Source organism: Anguilla anguilla, chromosome 7 (assembly GCF_013347855.1).
Source record: "Anguilla anguilla isolate fAngAng1 chromosome 7, fAngAng1.pri, whole genome shotgun sequence".
NCBI classification, from domain to species: Eukaryota; Metazoa; Chordata; class Actinopteri; order Anguilliformes; family Anguillidae; genus Anguilla; species Anguilla anguilla.
The window spans coordinates 21,057,445-21,070,139 of NC_049207.1; positions in this window are offsets into that span (position 1 = coordinate 21,057,445).

Genomic DNA, 12,695 nt, shown 5'->3' on the forward strand with positions numbered 1-12,695 from the left:
CAGCTGGGTTTTATCACGTCAAATGAGTCATTGCATCACACAGTTCACCGGATGTTTAGCGCGATGTCCAGCTGTGTATGCGTATACAGTTTGCTATTAAACATCTGTTACAAAAGAGGGGGGGCAGTCAAACTGTCAGGTCGTTATGGCAATGTATAAAAATGGTGTGAAGCGTTTCCTTTTATAAACATACTATACAACCCTTGGAGAAAGAGTTTACACTAAACAAGGGAGTCACAAACCTAGAAAACTGTTTATTAATACTTAAATGCTTCACTTTTTAAACATAATAAACATTCTGAGTTACTTTGTGTATATGGTGCACATCACAGTCTTAGTCATGAGTAGTGGGAGTAGTAAGTTACACAATTTATATGGATATAGAATTTCATTATAAAATTTAATTTTTAATTTCTTCCTTTCTCTCTTTATGCATGCAAACAAGGTGGGTTATAACCATCCATGGACTGTTTGCATGTGCACAAATAAACATCCAAGGCTTATAAGATTCATATCTGTGCTTACAAGGCACATTTGGAATGTAAACTGTTGTATTCTTAGGGAGGTGAGCAGTGTTATCAGATAACACAAAATACATCAAATATAATATATTTTACATCTTTAGTGCATCACTAATCTGTCTTCTTAATTACTATCTTCTATCTTCTTGATTTACCGGTTCTTATAATTAATCGTGAAGCACTTTGTGTTGCATGAAATGCTGTATGACGTGCTGTATATGTAAAGGATGATGTATTGATTGCCTGAGCCTTCCTGTGTGGAGTTTGCATGTTCTCCTCGTGTCTGTGTGGGGTTTCCTCCGGGTACTCCAGTTTGCTCCCACAGTCCCAAGACCTGCAGCTAGGCTAATTAGAAACTATAAATTGCCCATAGGTATGAGTGTGTGAGTTAAAGGTGTGTGTGTGGCCTGCGATGGATTGGCGGCCTGTCCAGGATGTATTCCTGCCTCTCGCCAAATGCACGCTTGTATATGCTTCAGCACCCCCCGCGACCCTGACCAGGATAAGCGGGTATAGATAATGGATGGATGATTATTTTATCACTAATATTTGTTAAGAGTGCCATGGGTATGTACTTATAAATAAGAGGACATAAAGAAATGCATACTGGTTTTGGTATCAACTACAATCTCAGCATTGTATTAAGATGACATTAAATATTCAAATATACCATGTTTTGGTTTAACCTATTTTCCAATGGATAAAGGAAGCATGGTGTTTTTATATCACAAGAAAGCCTTCTCACCTGTGCTGAATTTGACTTCACACTATACACTACAGTACCTTATACTCATCACAGATCAATTGGGTCAGTCATAAACAGCTGCTCGCTTCTCTTTGTTCCTTCCACCTGGTGTCTTCTTTACTGTTGTAAAATCATTTCAATGAAAATATATGTACTGATAAATTTATTGTATTATGTCTGATGTAAGTCAGTAGTGTTTCCTATTGGGAAAAATAATATAAAAAATGTAAAGACTGATTATATTAACAGACTGTTTGATCCAGTCATTTAATTTGAAGATTGTGATTTTAATAGTTTTAATAGAATTTGATTTTGATTTTGTGAAAATAATAATGTTATTTAATTTGATACTGATTTCAATACAATGTAATTGGGGGTTTGTTTTGATGCTTTTATATATTCATTGTTTGACAGTAAATAAAATGATTTAAGATAAACCTCACAAGATTTCAGTTAATTCGAAAAGCTTTTCAGAAATTAATAGTTCTTTTTGATGACAGAAATATGAAAACATGGAATTGACAAAGAGGGGGTGGGACTGGGGCTGTCATGGAAATAAGTATTTAAAAAATAAAATACTGCATTAGCACACTCAATAATGAAGTACCAGGAGTCCACCATTCAAAACAAATCATTAGCAGCAGGTGTGACTTCAGATCAAGCCTTCTCCTGGGCATGCAGGAATCCTGTGGAGGAATAAATGATTCAGAGAAAGGCAATACTCAGAAATGTCTAAAGAAGATATATATCATTCTGTGATCACTGGCAAGGTCATGCACTTCTGGTCAGTGCTTGAAAAATGAAATATTATTAAGAGTTCTGTTTGTAAAATAATTGATGGTTTCCAAGTAAACATTATGCAGGTGTTCCAGGGCAGATTTGTATACTAAAATCAAGCCCATTCACTCAGTGAGATTACCAGTACACTAAAGTGCACTAACTTATAGAAGTTGGAAGACCTGGCACCGGAGCAAATTCATCTGCCAACTGGCGGTATTGAAATATGACCTGCTGAGAAACATATAAACATATCCATTTGGCTTCGGATATTACTTTACATGTTTCTCAGGAAAACAGCATTGCGCCATTTTCATTCCAAGATCCAAAAATCAATGTGTTGTGAATCCCTAGCACACCCTTTTCCCAGGGCCTTTATAGCTTGACCTCTTCTTAAAGGAATAGCCTTAGCCATCTTTGCTAGAGCTTGACGGCCTACAGCCTGCCATTTTCTATATCTTTCATTTCTATCGTAGCCACGCTCCTGTTTATGTAAAGATATGTCACATATGGAAAGCACTTTGGCGCAAATCCTGTTGTTTTTAAATGTGCTATATAAATAAAAGTGACGTGACTTGACTTGACAAAACAGCAGGTATCAGTCTTTTGAGCCTCAAGAAGGGAGATATCTGTGTACTGACTTAAGCATTGATGAGACTGCTGTACGTATTTATGAAGGCTGCTGGTTTGTATGATAGTAAAGCAAAATCATAGTACAATAGGACCCCATATGGTGAGTGTATTAGAGCATCAGCATCATGCTTTTTTCATGCAAGATTTTTCTACTCCAGAAGGAATCTATTTTAGGTAATGCCAGCATTCAGCTCGGTATTCTGATAAAATGTATAGCCTCGAGTAGTGAATCTGTTCACAATACAGTAAACTTTGTAATGTTCTGAGGTTGGGGGATTGTTAGCTGGCTCTAACACATCTGTCTCATTCCATCTTCATATCAGCAAAACAAATAAGTTAATCTGTTTCTGTTTAACATTTTCGGTGGGCGCTGATAAATTGGTTCCGTCGTGGATCACTGCAGAATCCCATTTCAGTTTCCGATAATCCCCAGTGCCTTCTGTAATACATTTTTTTCAAAGTAATGATATTTTTAAAGGATACGAATTTTTTTATGACTGTATAAATTTCAGCACAGCTTGCGAAACTGGCATGTCTGCAGTCAAGATTCCCAGACCCATGTGCAGGAACACGTCATTGATATTCATCTTAAGCCAAGTGTTTTGCATCCAATAAGGGAGAAGAGGGGAAAAAAGATTCATTCAACCAGTTTATGTATGGTGAAAGAAGCTCTGTGTTTTTCAGAACAGCACATATTCACCTAGTGTCAAACCTATGAAGCAGGGCCCTTTTATTGCGCAAGGTGTATGAGGCTCAGTCAGTGTGTCCCAGCATGCACCGCTGCCACATTGAGCTTCCTTTGTATGGGGTTAGGAACTTGTAAAAGCAGAGGTAATTGCGAAGGCCCCCTTATTTGACCTTTCGGTTGCTCCTCTAAAAGTGGGCGACTGTTCTGCTGCCCAGGGTTTGCTGGTTTGTCGCCCCCCTTTAGCGATGCAGTGTTTAGCCGGTGCCTCAAACGCAAGGCCTGTGTGACAAGTAGGCCTCTGTGTGGTCGAGGGGAAAAGGACTCCTCCCCTGGGAGTGAGCTGCAAATAAACCTCCAATGGAAAGCAAGGAGACATGGGATTTCCATGCCACCAGCTCCCGGTCCAGTTTAAAACTGACAGCGCTTTCTCAGTGAATGATTCGGCGTTATTGGAAGGAGGGAAGCATGTGCATGCTCTGGGACTCCAGTCTTTAGCACTGCTCAGCAGGGCTCGAGTTTGGGCCCTACACTGTGACCTTTGACCTTTACAAGAGGAGTGGATGACAGGCAGGAGAAGTGAGGGGGAAGTAGTGTTGAATGATTGTAAACAAACTTGTCAGGTGGGAGGTGGTGAAATCACAGAAAGAAGTAACAGAGAGTCAGTTTGAACCATCGTTTTCTCTGAAAGGCTGATAGCTGATGAAAGCCTCAGTCCTTTAGTAGAGCTGAGCCACACATCTCACAGTCCCTTCTCTGGCTGTGTGTGTGTATGTGTGCATGTGTGCATGTGTCTATTTATGTGTGAGTGTGCGTGTGTGTGTTTATGTGTATGTGTGTGTGTGTGTGTGAGTGTGTGTGTTTGTGTGTGTATGTGTGCGTATGTTTATGTGTGTGTGTGCACTACGTGTGTGTAGGTTTCTGTGTGTGTATGTAAGTGTGCGTGTGCACGTGTGTGTGTGTGTATGTGCACGTGCATGTGTTTGTGTGTGTTTGTGTGTATGTGTACATATGTTTATGTGTGTGTGTAATATGTGTGTGTAGGTTTATGTGTGTGTGTGTGTGTGTGTGTGCAATATGTGTGCGTAGGTTTGTGTGTGTGTGTGTGTGTGTGTGTGTGTGTGTGCGTCTGTGTGTGTGTATGTTCGTGTGTGTGTGTCTGTCTGTGTGTGTGTGTGTGTGTGCATATGTTTATGTGCATGTGTGCAATATGTGTGTGTAGGTTTGTGTGTGTGTGTGTGTGTGTGTGTGTGTGTGTGTGTCTGTGTGTGCCTGTGTGTGTGCATATGAGGTAGATCCTGGTTCCGCAGAGGCATTAGTCCTGTGAAAAGCGGCCTGATCCCTGTTCCCTCTACAGCATAGAGCCACATACTTTTCACGTGCAGTAATTGCTCTCTTGGCTGCTGCCTGTCCTGGGTGCTCAGTTTACGCTCTGCCTCGCTCACAGCTTGGCTGCGGCTATGTCCCACGCCTCCGATTTGCTGTATGACATGCAAACACGCTGTGTGGTTTTGTGTTTGCCAGGGGCGTGAGGGGAAATGGGAGGGGAGAGGGGCAGGGCTTTCTGACACACTGAATCTCTGGTCACCAGGACCTTGAATTCCCTCTCTCCATTCCTGCCCTTCCTATCCTTTCCTGCCCTCTGTTCTTCTCTCTCCTCTCTCTTTTGCACTGCTTTTCTTAGAAGAGATTCGCCTTTCCTCTCGCCGCTCCTTCCCCCTCTCCCCTCCTCTCTCTCACACTGAAATCTGGAGCTCAAGACCCACCTGGAGCTCTGGCAGACACTGAGACAGCCATGAGTTTATTAAAAACCCCTGCCATCCCACAGAGCTCTCTCTCTTTCTCCCCCCCCCTAACCCCCTCACTCTCTATCTCCCTCTCCCCTCTCTCTCTCACTCTCTCTCTCCCCCCCTCTCTCTTATGCTGTAATAGGTTCTGAGAGCCCAGTGTTTGTTTACTTATTTAGCCGGGTCTCTGGAGAGACGGCGAGCTGCTGCTGCAGTGTTTGAAGAGGACGACAGAAGGTCTGCCAGCCACAAAGGAGTCTCAGGCCAGCAGCCAGCGCCATCACACGAGGTTTCAGCCTGACCCTGAAGATTTCCTCCGTCTTTACAAGCACAGGCTGTTTCTATCATCTCAGGGGAAAAAAAAAAAAAAAAAAAAAAAAAAAACTAACATTATCTCAAACCAGAGCCCATTTAATATCCTCCTGTTGAATTCTCTGACACCTGCGTTTCAGTGCTGACTTGTGATGATAAGGTTATATCTCAGTTATAATCGAATCCAGTGATTTCAGTCATTTGAGCCAAACGGATGGCACGTCAAGGAAGACAGGCATTAATGTGAGTGAGCACCTACAAGCGTCTGCTCGTGTGGTGAAAGGAATCAGACCAAAATAACCTCATTCTTTTTGATAGATTTGACGTGGCCTGAGGAAAATTGCTCTGCCAGTAAATTTTTGTTCAACCTGACAACTATTACAGAGACATGTGTGAAGGGGCGTGAAATAATCTGAATAAATGGTAAACATAAGGTTTCCAGGCCAGCTAAAGCGCTAGTCTTTGATAATAGTGCTAATCTTGAATGTGCCAGTTCTGACTGTCCCAGACCCTGATGCTGTAGCATTAGCCAAGGTGGAAAGGTTTCCATGAGCAGAATATCCCTGGACTGTCTGAGTATGTATTACTGAATCCTTTGGTTCTGATGTCTATGGACTGTCTGTTTCAGGCACAATGGCGACACAACTCAGCTGTTGGACTGCAGAGGGAAAAGACCAGCTCCTGGCTGCACACAGAGCACATGTGTGCTAGTTAGCCTTCTCCCAAATTTACAAGAACATGTTGCTGTGGTGGGACAGGCCAAGAAATATGATTGGGTGATACTCATTTGGAGAACATTTGGAGTCAGGGATACAAATTGTTTAGAAGAAACAAAAATCACAATTCTCATAGCAGTTTCTAAATTCTCTAAATTCTCATTTAGTTTTCGTAAAAAAAAAATATTTTTGTCAAAGTCTGTTTTTTCTTTGGAAAATCCCACTTGGAATTGTCAGTTGCTCCATATCCCCACTATGCCACTAGCGCCAGGCAAAATAACTGTAGATTAACTTAGGCAATGTCCTCAGGATCCCTGGCTGTAATTCGCTATGCAACAGGCCACTTGGGTCCTGCCACTGCAAAGTCCTGTACATGGTTGGCTACTGACAGCCTGACAAGAAATAGACATGCACAGGATGTAGGACTCCAGCCCGTGCTGGTGGCGAGTACCTTTGCCAGCTGAGCCACTAGCGGGCCTAGAAGCCTCTGTCTTTGAATCAGAAACTTTATTTTCAAGCACTGTTTTACATGACTTATTGCAGGGGTCTGTGGAATCCACTTTACCTGCGTTTGGATACATTTTGCCTCTCGTGCGAACTCCCCTGTGGTTTAACTTTATTGTTATGTCTGTGGTTCTTATCTGCCTCCACAGCTGTGTTTTGTGTTAAGCATGGCAGGTGGTGACAGATCCTTATCTGATAGAAGGGGCACTGACGTGCAGGTCAAATAGAAAACACTCCCATCCACCGCCTCACACTTCACGCTCAAAATGCGTGCGTGCCTGTGCATGTGAGTTTTGAATAAATTAGTTATACTGGAGGCTCTTCAGGATACATGTCCAATGATCTAAATGATGCTTCAAGTATCCCTGGAAACTGAAAAATGTTTAAATAAATACATAAAACCCTGCACAGAAATATGTTGGCCATTGATTTAAATAATAACCATGTAATTAGGTGCAAATTATGCCAGTATAGCTATATCTTGTTTGAGTTCTTAAACTGTGCCTTAATCTTTCAGAACTGCAGTGTTTTCCATTTTAAAAAATTCAATTAAATACATTTCAGGGGGCAGTCCGGTAGTTTTTCAATGAAAAGTATTAAATCACAGGATAATCAGTGAAGTAGTAAATGTGATTTCATCTTCCAGTCGTCATATTTTCAGGCAACTGTGATAAAATTGCACCCCTGAGCAAATCTCTTTGTAAATTACAATGTAGAATTATGATAGGCTTATGATTACTCGACAGAAAGACCCCCCACTGCCAGACTGAACAGTGAACCCTCTGGATTCCTTACATGACTGAGTTAACCTTGGCCTAAAATCTCTTCTAATCCCACCCCCCCCCCCAACCTGCCCACCCCCTGCCAACAGCCACCCAATGCCCCGCCGCCCCCCATCCCCACGTCCATTTTTTTCCACGTAAATGCACAATCAAAGTCAAACACAGACTCTATCAGGAATACCGTGCCATAATTCATCCGAGCAGGGATGAACAAGGCGTGCTTTCAGTTGTCTGTGCCGGGGCTTGTTTGACATGCTGTAACAACAAAGACGGGGAGTTGCTATGGCAGCGTTCCGTTCCCAGGTGCTTGAGAGAAGATGATTGGAATGGCAAAGGGTTCAATTAGAACTAAAATGACGTGACTCCCTTGGAAGGATTCCTGAACGGGAAGAAGAATAGAATGGGATGGGATTCCTGTTGTAGCCCTCATTGCTCTCCGGGCGTGGCCATGTGTGTGAAATGAGATTTCCTCCCGAAAAAAAGAAAAGGGCCTTCGTCATCATAATTCAAGGCAGAATGTTCCTCTCTCCAAGCCCTTTCCCTGGAGGATAGCCACTGTACATGGGTAATTGGGTTTTGTCATCCTTGCATAATGCACATTCTCCTTTTCTAGGATTGCTTGGCTTTGTTTTCAAAGGGAGTTGTCCAGAAGCAGCGACAGCCAGCGGAAGTGTCCGGTTTGGCAGTGTGGTCCTATTATAATTCACTGCGCTAAAATACTCAATGCACACAACCCTTGGGCCATAATTATAGGAGTTTGCTATTTGGCTACTCAATAAACAAATGAGGAAAACAGAGCAGAAGTCCACAGCCAGTCTCTGTGAGTCAGGGAGTTCAACATCCAATTTTATTACTTCATTGTTTTATTTCTATTAGAAACAAACACAATTTGTCATCTGCCATCATCAGTTGCTTTTCTGCCACATGTGGTCTACTCTCAACACAGGAGCATTACAGCAAATCATTGACTTTGACCATGCACCATGCATTTAGGCGTTTAGTGGATAACTTACTCAGCGTTACGTACACAGCTTACAATGCATTTACACAGCTGGATATTTACTTGAAGTCATTTTAGGTTTGGTACTTTGTGGGGGTGGTACAGGTGGTGACAACAACAGCGAATTATGTATATATCTTACTCACCAATGTGTTTAACCACTGTGGGTCCACTACCTCAAACCACTCCATGCTCACCACAGAGTGGAAGCAGATCGTTATTCATATGGTGAATGTGTGTCTTACTTGGCTGTTCTTAGTCACTCAGTAGGCTGTTTCTCATTACAATACAATAGACATGAAATAGGACTGGACACTTGGAGGGAATAGCTGCAGAGGTCAAAAGGACAAGTTTTCCAGCCCATACGATCAGCTGACTCATTATATTTTTCGAAACGAAAGATAAGTTGTTTCCAGACGGTCACCGCAGACCCGGCTATAGATGATGCTGTTACTACTCAGGCCAAGTTTCTCATTTTTCATGTGCCATATGAATTTCACTCTCTCACATTGTTGCAGTTTTTTTTAATCTACCATTCTTTAATATAAGCACATTCTCTAGTATAAGCTAGTGGTGTGCTTATACCATTGTGTCGTGCTTATACATTCTCTGGTATAAGCACACCACTCCCTACAATATTAATCATCTTAATTATTTGAAGTCTTGCTGCAGTTGACTCTTTTCAGTTTGATAATGCTTAAGTCATATACACAATGCTTATAAATCAGGCTAGATATAACTGAAGAATCTACCAAATGTCCAATTGATTTGAAAACGTAAATTAGTACCCCTGATGAGAGAGGTACTGTATATGTAATCACCACTTCTATTTTTTATTATCTTTATTGTTTCTAATAAGACCAAAAATCATTTTCACACAAGGCTCCATAGAGAAGTAGTACCTGTAGAAAACATTTCTCCAGAGTCGGTTGTAAAATGCAGAATGAACTCCAGATTGGAAGGTCAAAAGAGCATGTGTACCCTGAAGACCTACACCTGCTTTCTTAAAACACTTTTTTCCGCACTGTGGAATTTCTCAGAGGGGGACAATTGTGGTTGACTGCCTTTGAACACATGGGTTCCACTAAGTAAGCACTGGTAACCTTGGTAACACCCTTTTTTCCCACGGGAAAAGCACAAGGTAAAGCTGGAATTGAATAAGCTGTCCCAAGTGGGGCCACTGGATGGAGGCCCTTGTGCTTAGTGCAGTCAATGGTCCTTCAGGGTTGAATCAGTTAGTGCTAACTGTGGCTGCTACTTCTGGCAGGGAGGGTGACATTCAGCATCACTCAGAGATGGACGGTTTTCGCCAGTAAGCTATAGTCCACCCCACTGTTAAACACTGACCAGTGAACACCTGTGGTCTGCTTGTGCCAGCTTTGTCAGTTATGCAGTCCCCCAGAGCTGTAACTGTTGAAGCTCATCTGGCAGAAGAAGGCCCATCATGCATTATGCAGGTGTGGACTCATCTCAAAGTGATGTGGTGATGTAACCCACACTGGCAAATTCGAATTCCGAATTGAGGTAGGGGAGATAAATGCTTGCCCAGAGGTATACAGATGAGCAGCCACCCCAAATCAGATGTGTGTTCTGCAGACACACCTGCTGTTTTTATGTATCTGATTGCTCATAATGCTTGAAGTTCACCTCAGGAACCCTCTATAAAAGAACACATCCAGTGATTTAAAACCAAACAAAACATCTGCATTTTCTTCATGTGAGTTTCTACCTCATTACCATGACTTTTTTCAGGGTGGAGGCTTTCTGTGGAATAAGTGAGTACAATATTGGAGCAGTTGTGACAGCTTCCAAAAAATTTGACGAGTGAAAAAACAAAAAATAAGTCAGTCTTAATGAGTGTTTTATTCTTGTAATGAGACTTCAAATCTCTTTTTTTCTCCCAAGTAGAAAATATTAGCTTGATCTATGCACTTTTTGCTTGACAAGTGAAATTGTCTTAGTCAAACTGCATCTTACCTCATTGTCAGGATTGACTTTTTTTTTTTTTCAGTAAAAGCAAGACTGGTCGCCACTGAACAGGGCAAAGTGCCCTATGCAGTTTTCCTGTGGCACACTACCAGCCTGTTCCTCACTTCCTGTGCTGTTGCATCATGCTTGCCTGCCAACTTGATGAGTCATACGTTTTCAGCGTGAAGTAATCCAATCCCCGGGTAGTTCCTGTACATTCATAATGACCTTTCTCCAGCAGCCAATAAAGAGATCTTTGTAACTTGCTCGAAGATAATGAAGGGTTATGGCTGTGATTTTGCATTACAGTCCAGCAACAGATTCACAACATTGTGGTGGCATTTGGGTCTTGGTCCTTGGTTACTGATTAGATGTGATTGGCCCTTTTGTTCTATTGTAAATTTGGTGTAAAATGCACCACAGATTTTAATCTATTTCAGAGGATTACTTAAAACAGACAGGGCATGGGTTTGACTTATAATTGTTTCTGCACTTAATTTAATCCTGCATTCAGCTAATTTCACCATTTTGTAGCACAAACATTTTGAAGAAAAACATGACATTATTATTCGAGTTTAGTTTTAAGGCATTTTGGATTACAATTCTCAATATTCCTGGGATGTACACCATCTGTTTAGCAGGAAATTAAACAAATGTTTCCAGAATGAAGCTGGCAGTGTGGCTTGGGGAAATGAATGCTGCCAGAAGATTATAAGTTCAAATCTTGGAAGCAACAAGGCACACAAACTTTCTTCCAGGTATTTTATCTGAACTGTCTTGGTATACTAATAGGCCTACCTGTAAACAACATGTATATAATCTACAAGCGTAAACTGTACTAGATTCTAATGCTATATGCAAAGTACAAATAAATGTAAAATTGTTAAATGCATTTTATACAAGTATATAATTTCTTGTTCTTGCATTACATTTGACCAAAAAACGCAATCTGTTCTTGCCAACATTATGAATACAATGTTTAGGGGAAAGCAGCCGTTGAAGCTCCAAAATAAATAAATAAATAAATAAATGCTATTTCAGTAATTATGAATACAATTCAGAAGCTGAATCAATAATTTGACGATGTGAATTTTCCATTTACCGTGACCATTAACAAGTGGCTTTTACAAATTGTCTTTTGAAAAAAGTGTAGCGCAAAGAAATTTTAGAAATTGTGATATATGTTTCCAAGCTTGAGCCTTGGGGCAGATCATTTTACAATCCACTGAATATCTTGACCGACTTGTGCATGAACGATGTGGAGGACAGCGGACATTTTTCAAGTGGACATTTAAAGATTAAAAAAAACAGCTGGAGAGGTAAACTTCAAGGGTATTTGCGTCAACATCAATTGTAACAACAGATAATAATCAGACTGACCGTTGCGTGGTTTGAATGGTACGTTTTAAATATAGTCTTTAAAGAAAGAAAGAGAGAACAAATCAGTCGTCGTATTCATTGTGTGCTATTTCAACGTTTTTTATGTCACTCACAAATATAAATCTTTATCTGGAAAGTAGATGTCAATGGGCTATTTTCCTATTTTCCCAAACCACGTTTGCATCAGATAAATTTAACGGGGTACATTAAGTACAACTTAGTAACAAATGACATTGACTACGTCATTACTCGAGCTATTTCAAATACTACTTTGCTTTGAGACTAATTATCTCTGGAGAGAAAACACTTGTGAGTAAAAACCTCTAATGTGCCAGTGTCCAAAGTTGATGCAAATGAATTTCTCTCTGGGATGAAAGCTGATCTCCTGGAGAGAGAGTTTTGGCAATGGACTAAGTGCCTTGTTGACACGCACTCTGCAGCGCTCAACCTTTTTTTCTGAGTCTGCAACAAACGTGGCTACTCCGTATCAAGGGCTGGAGTCCGCGCGCAATGGGCTACGTCCTCTGGTACAGTTGGTCGGAGACAAACCATATAAAGAGAGAAACCATTCGTTTGGTGCAGCAGCGATTGTTTAAAGGCTGGCACCGCGGGTGCTGGCAGGGATCTTGACGGCTCATCAGAAACAGACGCGCCTCTGCACTGCGATCCATTCGACGTGAAGGGTCTGACGGAGAATTTTCAAAAGCACCAGGATCTATCCTACATTTATGAGGAAAACGCAACGGGGTTGTGGATTTATTGAGGTGATTCTTTGCCGGGAAAGAAAGTATGATCTTTCAAATTGGACGGAGAAGATGTATGCAGAGCAAGACAAGAGCAGAGTTTGCAGCTGCATCGCTAAAATGAATCAGGTTTCAGACCGAG